Raw genomic sequence first — 14,341 nt, forward strand, 5'->3', positions numbered from 1 at the left:
GCCCAGCCTAAAGTAGAACGGAAGTGGTTGTCAGTCACGCGCGTTCATAGGTGAGAATGATGATGAGTGTCATGGATCATCACATTCATCAAATTGTTGTGCAACGTATATCTTGGAATAAGAATAGAAGAGAGTTGAATAGAACATAATAATAATTGTATTGAAACTTGAGGTACAGCAGAGCTCCACACCCTTAATCTATGGTGTGTAGAAACTCCACTGTTGAAAATACATAAGTGAAAGGTTCAGGCATGGCCGAATGGCCAGCCCCCTGAGTGATCAAGAGACCGAATGATCAATGACTACAAAGTCAAAAGATTAAACTGTCAAAAGATGTCTAATACAATAGTAACTTATCCTATTTATACTAGACTAGCTACTAGGGTTTACATGAGTAAGTACTTGATGCATAAATCCACTTCTGGGGCCCACTTGGTGTATGTTTGGGTTGAGCTTGATCTATCCACGAGCTGAGGCTTTTATTGGAGTTGAACTCCAAGTTATAGCGTGTTTTGGGCGTTCAACTCCGGATCATGACGTGTTTTTGGCGTTTAACTCCAGACAGCAGCATGTACTTGGCGTTCAACGCCAAGTTACGTCGTCAATTTCCGAATAAAGTATGAACTATTATATATTTCTGGAAAGCTCTGGATGTCTAATTTCTAACGCCGTTGAGAGCGCACCAATTGGAGTTCTGTAGCTCCAGAAAATCCATTTTGAGTGCAGGGAGGTCAGATTCCAACAGCATCAGCAGTCCTTTTGTCAGCCTTTTTCAGAGTTTTGCTCAAGTCCCTCAATTTCAGCCAGAAATTACCTGAAATCACAGAAAAACACACAAACTCATAGTAAATTCCAAAAATGTGAATTTAACATAAAAACTAATGAAAACATCCCTAAAAGTAGCTTGAACTTACTAAAAACTACCTAAAAACAATGCCAAAAAGCGTATAAATTATCCGCTCATCAATCCACCAACATACAGCTTGCCATGGAAGGAACCTTGCGTGCGTGAAGAAGACAACAGAAGGAAAGCAGAGATTCAAAAAATAGAGCATCTCCAGAACCTCAACCTATTCCTCATTATTGAATCACGAGTACTTTTTATTTCATGTTATTCATTCTTCATAAACAAAAATCATCTTTATCATTAATCTCCTGACTAAGAGTTACAAGATAACCATAGCTTGCTTCAAGCTGGCAATCTCCGTGGGATCGACCCTTACTCACGTAAGGTATTAATTGGACGACCCAGTGCACTTGCTGGTCAGCTACACGAAGTTGTGTATCACGATTTCGTGTACCAAGTTTTTGGCGCCATTGTCGGGGATTGTTCGAGTTTGGACAACTGACGGTCTATCTTGTTACTTAGATTAGAAAAAATTTATCTTTTTAGTTTAGAGTCACTAGGATTGCATCTTATATTATTCCTTTCAAAAATCTTTCAAAAATATTATTTTTCTTCATTAATTTTTAATTTTTCTTTGAGTCTTTTGTTTGATTCTAGTTTCATATTTTATGTTTGGTGTCAATCGCATGTTTTTAATTTCCTTCATAATTTTCGAATTGCATGGTTTTATTTTTCTTCATAATTTTCATTACTTGTTCTTGTTTATTTTTCTTGTTTGATCTTTAGTTTTTCTTGTTTTGTGTCTTTTCTTGTTTTTCTTGTGATTTTCGAAAAGTTCAAAAAGATTTTTCAAGAAAATACTTTTTCTTTCATAACTCAGTTGGTTAGAGCGTTGGCTTATGTTTTTGGTATCTTCTTTTCAAAAATAATTTTTCTTTGATTAAATCTTGTGTCAAATTTTAAGTTTGGTGTTCTCTTGTTAATTTTTCTTTAGTTTTCGAAAATTTTATTTTGGTTTTCTGAAAATTTTAAGTTTGGTGTTCTTTCTTTATGTTCTTGAGTTCTTTGAGTCTTTGAATTTTGTTCTTGTTGTTCTTGTAAGTCTTCAAAGTGTTCTTGAGCCTTCCTTGTGTTTTGATCTTAAAATTTTTAAGTTTGGTGTTCCTTGGTATTTTCCCTCCAAATCTTCGAAAACAAGGAGCATTAGATCTAAAAATTTTAAGTCTTGTGTCTTTTGTGTGTTTTTCTCTTTCATCATAAAATTCAAAAAAAATAAAAAATAAAAAATATATCTTCCCTAACTAATTTTAAGCAAAAATTTCAAAAATTTTAATAAAAATTTCAGATTTCAATTTCAAATTTTTATCTTATCATATCTTAGTTGTCAAGTTTTCAAAAAAAAAAAAATCATATCTTTTTCAAATCTTCTCTTTTATTTATTTTTATTACAAATATATCTAATTTTAAGACATATCTTTTTCAAAACTTCCTAACCACTTTCTCTCTCTTCTTTTTTTTGAAAATCCTTATCCCATTTTTTTCAAATCTTTTTAATTAATTAATTATTTTAGTTTTGAATTTTCCTTTATTTATTTTTCTAATCTTCAAATTTTTTTATTTTATTTTTCATTTATTCTATTTTACCTTATTTTAATATCGGTATTTAAAAAAAAATTCATATCATCTCCCTTTCTCCATCATGGACCTAAGTGGAAATGAACAATCCAGAAAGACTCTGGGGTCATATGCTAACCCCACTACTGCTTCATATGGGAGTAGTATCTGTATACACTCCATCAAGGCCAGTAGTTTTGAGTTAAATCCTCAACTCATTATCATGGTGCAGTAAAATTGCCAGTATTCCGGTCTTCCACAGGAAGAACCTACTGAGTTTCTGGCATAGTTCTTACAAATTGCTGACACAGTACGTGATAAGGAAGTAGATCAGGATGTCTACAGATTATTACTGTTTCCATTTGCTGTAAAAGATCAAGCTAAGAGGTGGTTAAATAACCAACCCAAAGCAAGCATACGAACATGGAAACAGTTCTCAGACAAATTTCTGAATCAATATTTCCCTCCAAAAAGGATGACACAGCTAAGGCTGGACATCTAAGGCTTTAAACAAGAGGATAATGAACCTCTTTATGATGCCTGGGAGAGGTACAGAGAGATGCTAAGGAAATGTCCCTCTGAATTGTTTTTAGAATGGGTACAGTTAGACATCTTCTACTATGGGCTTACAGAAAAGGCCCAGATATCCCTAGACCACTCGGCTGGTAGATTTATACACATGAGGAAGACTATTGAAGAGGCTCAAGAGCTTATAGATATGGTTGCTAGAAATCAGCATCTGTACTTAAGTAATGAGTCCTCCATGAAAGAAGAAGCTAAGACAGTATCCACTGAACTTAGTCCTCTAGAACAAGTTGCTGAACTCAATTAATAACTATTTTCCATAACAAAATAATTAGCAGAATTCAAGGAGACCCTACAAGAAATCAAAGATGCTAACCAGAGTATGGAAAAATAATTGAATCAGACAAAACAGCAGTTATCCAAACAAATAATAGAAGAATGCCAAGCTGTTCAATTAAGGAATGCGATGACATTAAATGTCTCAACTCAAGGCAGCAAAAAATCAAGGAAGGAACAACTGACAGAGTATGAGCAGACCACTGCCCAAAATCTTTCTGAGGATAGTAAGAGCCCAAAGAGGAATAATTCTAGCGTTTAAACGCCAGAAAAGGGTGAAAAGTTGGCGTTAAACACCTAGTGGATGCCCAATTCTGGCGTTCAAATGCTAGAAAAGGGTGGGAATTTGGCGTTAAACGCCCATTCATCCCCCAATCTTGGCGTTCAAACGCCAATAAGGGATCAGACACCCGCAAGTGTTGATAGTAACCCCTTCAAGAAGGCTTCTCCAACCACCTCTATAGGAAATAAGCCTGCAGCAACTAAGGTTGAAGAATATAAAGCCAAGATGCCTTATCCTCAGAAACTCCGCCAAGCGAAACAGGATAAACAATTTGCCCGCTTTGCAGACTCTCTCAGGACTCTTAAAATCAAGATTCCGTTTGTAAAGGAATTTGAGCAGATACCCTCTTATGCTAAGTTCATGAAAGAGATCTTAAGTCATAAGAAGGATTGGAGGGAGACTGAAAAAGTCTTCCTCACTGAAGATTGCAATGCAGTCATTTTAAAAAGCTTACCAAAGAAGCTTAAAGACCCTGGAAGCTTTATGATACCATGCACATTAGAGGGTACTTGTACTAAGATAGCTTTGTGTGATCTTGGGGCAAGTATCAACCTAATACCTGTATCCACTATCAGAAAGCTTGATTTGACTGAAGAAGTCAAACCAACCCGAATGTGTCTCAAACTTGCTGATGGCTCCATTAAAGTCCCATCAGGCATAATTGAGGACATGATTGTCAAGGTTGGGCCATTTTCTTTTCCCACTGACTTTGTAGTGTTGGAAATAGAGGAGCACAAGAGTGCAACTCTCATTCTAGGAAGACCTTTCCTAGCAACTGGATGAACCCTCATTGACGTCCAAAAAGGGAAAGTAACCCTGAAAGTCAATGAGGATGAGTTTAAGTTGAATGTTGGCAAAGCTATGCAGCATCCAGACACATCAGAAGACTGCATGAGCATTGATATTATTGACTCTCTGGTTGAGGAGATCAATATGGCTGAGAGTCTCGAATCAGGGCTAGAGGACATCTTTAAAGATTTTCAGCCTGATTTGGAGGAACCAGAGGAAATAAAAGAACCTCTAAAAATTCCTCAGGAAGAGGAGAAACCTCCTAAACCCGAGCTCAAACCACTACCACCATCCCTGAAATATGCATTTTTGGGAGAAGGTGACATTTTTCCTGTAATCATAAGCTCTGCTTTAGAGCCACAGGAAGAGAAAGCACTAATTCAGGTGCTAAGGACACACACGACAACTCTTGGGTGGTCCATAAGTGATCTTAAGGGCATTAGTCCAGCCAGATGCATGCACAAGATCCTATTGGAGGATGATGCTAAGCCAGTGGTTCAATCACAGAGGCGGCTAAATCCAGCCATGAAGGAGGTGGTGCAGAAAGAGATCACTAAATTACTAGAGGCTGGGATTATTTATCCTATTTTTGATAGCTCCTGGGTGAGCCATGTCCAAGTCGTTCTTAAGAAGGGAGGCATGACAATGGTTCATAATGAAAAGAATGAACTAGTTCATACAAGAACAGTTACAGGTGGCGCATGTGTATTGATTACAGAAGGCTCAATACAGCCACCAGAAAGGATCATTTTCCTTTACCATTCATAGACCAGATACTAGAGAGACTAGCAGGTCATGATTACTACTGTTTTTTGGATGGCTATTCAGGTTACAATCAGATTGCAGTAGATCCCCAAGACCAAGAGAAAACAACATTTACATGTCCATCTGGCGTATTTGCTTACAGAAGGATTGCCTTTTGGTCTGTGCAATGCACCTGTAACCTTTTAGAGGTGCATGCTCTCTATCTTCTCTGATATGGTAGAGAAATTTCTGGAAGTCTTCATGGATGACTTCTCAGTATTTAGAGACTCATTCAACTCCTGCCTTGACCATCTAGCACTTATTCTAAAAAGGTGCCAAGAGACCAACCTAGTTTTAAACTGGGAGAAATGTCACTTTATGGTGACTGAAGGAATTTTCCTTGGGCACAAAATTTCAAACAAGGGAATAGAGGTGGATTAAGTTAAAGTAGAGGTAATTGAAAAATTACCATCACCTGCCAATGTTAAGGCAATTAGAACCTTTCTGGGGCATGCAGGATTCTATAGGAGGTTTATAAAGGATTTTTCAAAAATTGCAAAACCTCTGAGCAATCTGCTAGTTGCTGATACACCCTTTGTATTTGACTCAGAGTGCCTTCAGGCGTTTGAGACTCTGAAAGCTAAGCTGGTCACATCACCAGTCATTTCTGCACCAGACTGGACATTACCATTTGAACTAATGTGTGATGCCAGTGACCATTCCATTGGTGCAGTATTGGGACAGAGGCATGACAAGCTTCTGCATGTCATTTATTATGCTAGCCATGTTTTAAATGATACACAGAAGAATTATACAACCACAGAAAAAGAGTTGCTTGCAGTGGTTTTTGCCATTGACAAGTTCAGATCTTATTTAGTAGGATCAAAAGTGATTGTGTACACTGACTATGCTGCTCTAAAATATCTCCTCACAAAGCAGGATTCAAAACCCAGACTCATAAGATGGGTATTGCTTCTGCAAGAGTTTGATATAGAAATAAGAGATAGAAAAGGGACAAAGAACCAAGTAGTTGATCACCTGTCCCGGATAGAACCAGTAGCAGGAGCATCCTTCCCTCATACTGAGATCTCTAAAACCTTTTCGGATGAGCAATTATTTGCCATTCAGGAAGTTCTGTGGTTTACAAACATTGCAAATTATATAGCTCAATAATGTCAAGCTATTGATAGTAAAGAAGCGCTTATTGGGAGGCAACCTAATCTTATTTATCTATGTTAATTACTTTTCATTTCATTTTCCATTGTTATTTCATGTTTTCTTTAGGTTGATGATCATGTGGAGTCATAAAAATAGCTGCAGAATTAAAGCAGAATCAAAACCAGCATAAAAAATAGCACACCCTGGAGGACAGACTTAAAGCAGAATGGGCGTTAAACGCCCAGTCTGGCACCAGTCCGGGTGTTTAACGCCAGAAAGAAGCAATAAGCTGGCATTTAACGCCAGAACAGAGCACCAAGTTGGCGTTAAATGCCAGAAAGGGAAGAAAAGTTGGCGTTAAACGCCAGAAACAGGATGCAATCTGGCGTTTAACGCCAGAATTGCACTCTAAGGGCGTTTTGCACGCCTAAATCGAGCAGGGATGAGAAGTCCTTGACCCCTCAGGATCTGTGGACCCCACAGGATCCCCGCCAACCTCAACTCATTCTCTTTCTCCCTCACAACTTTTCATAACACTCTTCCCCAAATACCCTTCACCAATAACCTCATTCTCTCTTCCCCAGGATCCCCACCTACCTTACCATTCAAATTCAAACCATTCCCCTCCCAAACCCACCTATTCACAAACCTCCATCTCCTCCATTTCTCTTTCTACTCCATTCTTTCTTTTTTTGCTCGAGGACGAGCAAATCTTTTTAGTTTGGTGTGGAAAAAAGCGTTGCTTTCTATTTTTCCATAACCATTTATGGCACCTAAGGCTGGAGAAACCTCTAGAAAGAGGAAAAAGAAGGCAGTTGCTTCCACCCCCGAGTCATGAGAGATAGAAAGGTTCATCTCAAGGGTCCATAGTTCAGTGGTAGAGCATTTGACTGTAGATCAAAGAGCCATGAGGGAGGAGCAACAAAGGCAAGGAAGAGACATAGAGGAGCTCAAGAGCACCATTGGTTCTTCAAGAAGAAGAAGACGCCACCCTCACTAAGGTAGACATGTTCCTTAATCTCCATGTCTATTTGTTTTTCTGTTTTTGGTTTTGAGCTTTATGTTTGACTATATTTTGTGTCTTTACTACATGATCATTAGTGTCTAGTGTCTATGTCTTAAAGTTATGAATGTCCCATAAATCCTTCACCTTTCTTAAATGAAAAATGTTCCTAATTATAAAAGAATAAGAAGTACATAAATTTCAATTTTTATCTTGAAATTAGTTTAATTATATTAATATGGTGGCAATACCTTTTGTTTTCTAAATGAATGCTTGAACAATGCATATTTTTTATAGTGGAGTTTATGAATATTAAAATTTGTTGGCTCTTGAAAGAATGATGAAAAATAGAAATGTTATTGATAATCTGAAAAATCATAAAATTGATTCTTGAAGCAAGAAAAAGCAGTGAATAACAAAGCTTGCGAAAAAAAAGAGGAGTGTCAAAAATTAAAAGAGAAAGAAAGAAAAAGAAAAAGCAAGCAGAAAAAGCCAATAGCCCTTAAAACCAAAAAGGCAAAGGTAAAAAGGATCCAAGGCTTTGAGCATTAATGGATAGAAGGGCCCAAGGAAATAAAATCCAGGCCTAAGTGGCTAAATCAAGTTGTCCCTAATCATGTGCTTGTGGCATGAAGGTACAAGTAAAAAGCTTGAGACTGAGTGGTTAAAGTCGTAATCCAAAGTAAAAAGAGTGTGCTTAAGAACTCTGGACACCTCTAATTGGGGACTTTAGCAAAGCTAAGTCACAATATGAAAAGTTTCACCCAGTTATGTGTCTGTGGCATTTATGTATCCAATGGTAATACTAGAAAACAAAGTGCTTAGGGCCACGGCCAAGACTCATAAAGTAGCTGTGTTCAAGAATCAACATACTAAACTAAGAGAATCAGTAACACTATTTTAATTCTGAGTTCCTATAGCTGCCAATCATTCCGAACTTCAAAGGAAAAAGTGAGATGCCAAAACTGTTCAGAAGCAAAAAGCTACAAGTCCCGCTCATCTAATTAGAACTAAATTTCACTGATATTGTGGGATTTATAGTATATTCTCTTCTTTTTATCCTATTTTGTTTTTAGTTGCTTAGGGACAAGCAACAATTTAAGTTTGGTGTTGTGATGAATATCCGCTCATCACAACACCAAACTTAAATTGTTGCTTGTCCCCAAGCAACTGAAAATCAAATAGGATAAAAAGAAGAGAATATACTATAAATTTCAAAATATCAATGAATATTAGTTCTAATTAGATGAGTGGGACTTGTAGCTTTTTGCTTCTGAACAGTTTTGGCATCTCACTTTATCCTTTGAAGTTCAGAATGATTGGCATCTATAGGAACTCAGAGTTCAGATAGTGTTATTGATTCTCTTAGTTAAGTATGTTCATTCTTGAACACAGCTACTTTTATGAGTCTTGGCCGTGGCCCTAAGCACTTTGTTTTCCAGTATTACCACCGGATACATAAATGCCATAGACACATGACTAGGTGAACCTTTTCAAATTGACTCAGCTTTGCTAAACTCCCCAGTTAGAGGTGTCCAGAGCTCTTAAGCACACTCTTTTTGCTTTGGATCACGACTTTAACCACTCAGTCTCAAGCTTTTCACTTGGACCTGCATGCCACAAGCACATGGTTAGAGACAGCTTGATTTAGCCGCTTAGGTCTGGACTTATTTCCTTGGGCCCTCCTATCCATTGATGCTCAAAGCCTTGGATCCTTTTTACCCTTGCCTTTTGGTTTTAAGGGCTATTGACGTTTTCTGCTTGCTTTTTCTTTTTCTTTTATATTTTTTTCGCCATTTTTTTCGCAAGCTTCTTTTTTTTCACTACTTTTTCTTGCTTCAAGAATCAATTTTATGATTTTTCAGATCATCAATAATATTTCTCTTATCCATCATTCTTTCAAGAGCCAACAATTTTAACATTTATAAGCAACAAGATAAAAAATATGCACTGTTCAAGCATTCATTTAGAAAACAAAAAGTATTGTCACCACATTAATATAATTAAACTAATTTCAAGGATGAATTCGAAACTCATGTACTTCTTGTTCTTTTGTATTAAAAATGTTTTTCATTTAAGAAAGGTGAAGGATTCATGGACTTATTCATAACCTTAAGACATAGACACTAGACACTAATGATCATGTAATAAAGACACAAACATAGACAAACATGAAGTTCAAAAACCGAAAAATAGAAAAATAAGAGCAAGGAGATTAAGGAATGAGTCCACCTTAGTGAGGTAGCATCTTCCTCTTGAAGAACCAAAGGTGCTCTTGAGCTCCTCTATGTCTCTTCCTTGCCTCTGTTGCTTGATCCCTAGTGATTTTGGTGCTCCTATCCTTAGTTGCTCCCAATAATTGTGTGGAGTAAAATGTATCCCCTGAGGTACCTCAGGGATTTCTTGATGAGGGAATTCCTCATGCTCTTGTTGAGGTCCATGAGTGGGCTCTCTTGATGTGCAGTCAAATGCTCTACTACTGAGCTATGGACCCTTGAGATGAATCTCTCCATCTCCCATGACTCGGAGGTGGAAGCTTTTGTCTTCCCTTTCCTCTTTCTAGAGGTTTCTCCGATCTTAGGTGCCATCAATGGTTATGGAAAAACAAAAAAGCTATGCTTTTGCCACACCAAACTTAGAATGTTGCTTGTCCTCGAGCAAAAGAGGAAAGAATAGATGAAGAAGAAGAAGAAACGGAGGAGAGGGAGAGAGATGTGTATTCGGCCAAGGGAGATAAGAGAGGGTAGTGATGTGTGAAAATGAAGAAGGATAGATGGTTTTATATAGTGGAGGGAGAGGGGTTAGGGTTTGGTCATTTAGGGTGGGTTTGGGTGGGAAAGAGATTTTGAATTTGAAGGTAGGTGGGGTTTATGGGGAAGAGAGGATGGATGTGAATGGTGAAGAGGTGATGGGGAAGAGTGTTTGAGGTGATTGGTGAATGATGTTTGGGGAAGAGTGTTATAAAAAGGTGTGAGAGAGATGGAGAAGGTAGGTGGGGATCCTGTGGGGTCCACAGATCCTGAGGTGTCAAGAATTTCTCATCCTTGCACCCTTTAGGCGTGTAAAATGCCCTTTGTATGCAATTCTGGCGTTTAACGCCAGATTGCAGCATGTTTCTAGCATTAAATGCCACCTCTATGCTTGTTTTGGGCGTTCAACGCCAATCTGCAGCATGTTTCTGGTGTTGAACGCCACTTCCATGCTTGTTTCTGGCGTTTAACACCAGCTCTCCTCAGGGTGTAATCCTGGCGTTTAAACGCCAGACTGCTGCTTGTTTCTGGTGTTCAACGCCAGCTTGATGCTCTGTTCTGGCGTTGAATGTCAACCAGATGCTCCTTACTGGCGTTTAAATGCCAGTAAGCTCTTCCTCCAGAGTGTGCTTTTTCTTCTGCTATTTTTTGATTCTGTTTTTAATTTTTGCAATTATTTTGTGACTCCACATGATCATAAACCTAATAAAACATAAAAGAACAATAGAGATATAAATAAATAAAAATTGGGTTGCCCCCCAATAAGTGCTTCTTTAATGTCAATAGCTTGACAGTGAGCTCTCATGGAGCTTCACAGATCATCAGAGCATTGTTGGGACCTCCCAACACCAAACTTAGAGTTTGAATGTGGGGTTCAACACCGAACTTAGAGTTTGGTTGTGGCCTCCCAATACCAAACTTAGAGTTTGGTTGTGGCCTCCCAACACCAAACTTAAAGTTTGATTGTGAGGGCTTTGTTTGACTCTGTATTGAGAGAAGCTTTTCATGCTTCCTCTCCATGGTTGCAGAAGGATAACCTTGAGTTTTAAACACAAGGTAGTCCCCATTCAATTGAAGGACTAACTCTCCTTTGTCAACATCAATCACAGCTCCTACTGTGGCTAGGAAGGGTCTTCCAAGAATAATGGATTCATTCTCATCCTTCCCAGTGTCTAAGATTATGAAATCAGTAGGGATATAAAGGCCTTTGACCTTCACTAACACGTCCTCTACCAATCCATAAGCTTGTCTTATTGATTTGTCTGCCATCTCTAATGAGAATGTGGCAGCCTGTACCTCAAAGATCCCCAGCTTCTTCATTACAGAGAGTGGCATAAGATTTATACCTGATCCCTGGTCACATAGAGCCTTCTCAAAGGTTATGATGCCTATGGTACAGGATATTAAGAATTTACCAGGATCTTGTTTCTTTTGAGGTAGAGTTTGCTGAACCCATGTATCTAGTTCACTAATGAGCAAGGGAGGTTCACCTTCCCAAGTCACATTACCAAACAACTTGGCATTCAGCTTCATGATGGCTCCTAGATATTGAGCAACTTGCTCTTCAGTTACATTTGCATCCTCTTCAGAGGAAGAATAGTTCTCAGAGCTCATGAATGGTAAAAGGAGGTTCAATAAAATCTCTATGGTCTCTAGGTGAGCCTCAGATTCCTTAGGTTCCTCCGTTTGGAACTCCTTTTTGTTCAGAGGACGTCCCAGGAGGTCTTCCTCCCTGGGGTTCACGTCCTCCCCTTCCTCTTTGAATTTGGCCATATTGATAATATTAATGGCCTTGCCCTCTCTTTTTGGATTCTCTTCTGTATTACTTGGGAGAGTACTAGGAGGAGTTTCAGTGATTTTCTTACTCAGCTGGCCCACTTGTGCCTCCAAATTTCTAATGGAGGACCTTGTTTCATTCATGAAACTTAAAGTGGCCTTAGATAGATCAGAGACTATGTTTGCTAAGCTAGAGGGGCTTTGCTCAGAATTCTCTGTCTGTTACTGAGAAAATGATGGAAAAGGCTTGCTATTGCTAAGCTTGTTTCTTCCACCATTGTTAAAGCCTTGTTGAGGCTTTTGTTGATCCTTTCATGAGAAATTTGGATGATTTCTCCATGAGGAATTATAGGTGTTCCCATAGGGTTCACCCAGGTAATTCACCTCTGCCATTGCAGAGTTCTCAGGATCATAAGCTTCTTCTTCAGAAGATGCCTCTTTAGTACTGTTGGATGCTTTTTGCCATCCATTTAGACTCTGAGAAATCATGTTGACTTGCTGAGTCAACATTTTGTTTTGAGCCAATATGGCATTCAGAGCATCAATTTCAAGCACTCCATTCCTCTGAGGTATCCCATTATTTACAGGATTCCTTTCAGAAGTGTACATGAACTGGTTATTTGCAACCATGTCAATGAGTTCTTGAGCTTCTGTAGGCATTTTCTTTAGGTGAATGGATCTACCTGCAGAATGGTCCAGTGACATCTTAGAGAACTCAGATAGACCATAATAGAATATATCCAAAATGGTCCACTCTGAAATCATGTCAGAAGGACACTTTTTGGTCATCTGCTTGTATCTTTCCCAAGCTTCATAGAGGGATTCACCATCTTTTTGCTTGAAAGTCAGAACATCCACTCTAAGCTTGCTCAGCTTTTGAGGAGGAAAGAACTTGGCCAAAAAGGCCGTGACCAGCTTATCCCAAGAATCCAGGCTATCTTTAGGTTGTGAGTCCAACCATGTCCTAGCTCTGTCTTTTACAGCAAAAGGAAAAAGCATGAGCCTATAGACTTCAGGATCTACTCCATTAGTCTTAATAGTATCACAGATCTGCAAGAATTCAGTTAAAAACTGATAGGTATATTCTGATGAAAGTCCATGAAACTTGCAGTTCTGTTGCATTAGAGCAACTAGTTGAGGCTTCAGCTCAAAATTGTTTACTACAATGGCAGGGATTGAGATGCTTCTTCCATAAAAGTTAGAAGTAGGTGTAGTATAATCACCAAGCATCCTCCTTGCGCCTCCACCATTGTTATTGGGTTCAGCCACGTCTTCTTCTTTTTCGAGATCCTCTGTAAGGTTTTCTCTGAATTGTTGTGCTTTAGCTTCTCTTAGCTTCTTCTTCAGAGTCCTTTCAGGTTCAGGATCTGCTTCTACAAGAATGTCCTTGTCCTTGCTCCTGCTCATATGAAAAAGAAGAGAACAGAAAAGAAAGAGGAATCCTCTATGTCACAGTATAGAGATTCCTTTATGTGAGTAGAAAAAAAGAAGAATAAGAATGAAGAAGAGAGAAATTCGAACACAGAAGAGAAGAGAGGGTTCGAATTTTAAGATGAAGAGAAGTGTTAGTAATTAAATAAATAAATAGAGAGAGATGAGAGGGGGAGAATTTCGAAAATTATTTTTGAAAAAAAAGTTAGTGATTTTCGAAAATTAAGAGAAGAAATAAAATTAAAATTTGAAACAATTAGTTAATTAAAAAGAATTTTTGAAAAAGAGGGAGGTAATTTTCAAAAATTAGAGAGAGGAAAGTAGTTAGGTGGTTTTGAAAAAGATAAGAAATAGTAAAACAAACAAAAAGTCAATTAGTTAGTTGAAAAAGATTTGAAAATCAATTTTGAAAAGATAAGAAGTTAGAAAATATTTTTTATTTTGAAAAAGATATAATTTGAGAAGATATGGTTGAAAAAGATATGATTGAAATTTATTTTGAAAAAGATTTGATTTTTAAAATTAAAATTGATTACTTGACTAGCAAGAAACTAAAAGATATGATTCTAGAATTTAAAGATTGAACCTTTCTTAACAAGAAAGTAACAAACTTCAAATTTTTGAATCAATCACATTAATTGTTAGTAAAGTTTTTGAAAATTTGAAATGAAATTAAGAAAAATATTTTGAAAATAAATTTTAAAAATTTTCGAAAATATAAAAGAAAAATGAAAAAGATTTGATTTTTGAAAAAGTTTTGAAAAGATAAGATTTTTAAAATTGAAATCTTGACTTGACTAACAACAAACAACTAATTTTAAAAATTTTTGACTAAGTCAACCCAAAGATTTCGAAATTTATGAGAGAAATAAGGAAAAGATATTTTTTTTGAATTTTTAATGATGAGAGAGAAAAACACAAATATGACCCAAAACATAAAAATTATGGATCAAAACATATGATGCATGCAAGAACACTATGAATGTCAAGATGAACACCAAGAATACTTTGAAGATCAAGATGAACATCCAGACTTATTTTTGAAAAATTTTCAAGAAAGAAAAACATGCAAGACACCAAACTTT

General features: G+C 37.4%; 1 non-coding gene across 1 annotated transcript; it reads left to right on the plus strand.

Moving 5' to 3' along the window:
* The first annotated feature begins 12,583 nt into the window (after nucleotides 1–12,583).
* Nucleotides 12,584–12,692, plus strand: LOC112716181 (small nucleolar RNA R71). The gene has a single exon (XR_003160200.1). It is a non-coding gene; the product is annotated as a small nucleolar RNA R71 (small nucleolar RNA).
* Nucleotides 12,693–14,341: the final 1,649 nt, after the last annotated feature.

Source organism: Arachis hypogaea, chromosome 1 (assembly GCF_003086295.3).
Source record: "Arachis hypogaea cultivar Tifrunner chromosome 1, arahy.Tifrunner.gnm2.J5K5, whole genome shotgun sequence".
In the NCBI taxonomy this organism is placed as follows: domain Eukaryota; kingdom Viridiplantae; phylum Streptophyta; class Magnoliopsida; order Fabales; family Fabaceae; genus Arachis; species Arachis hypogaea.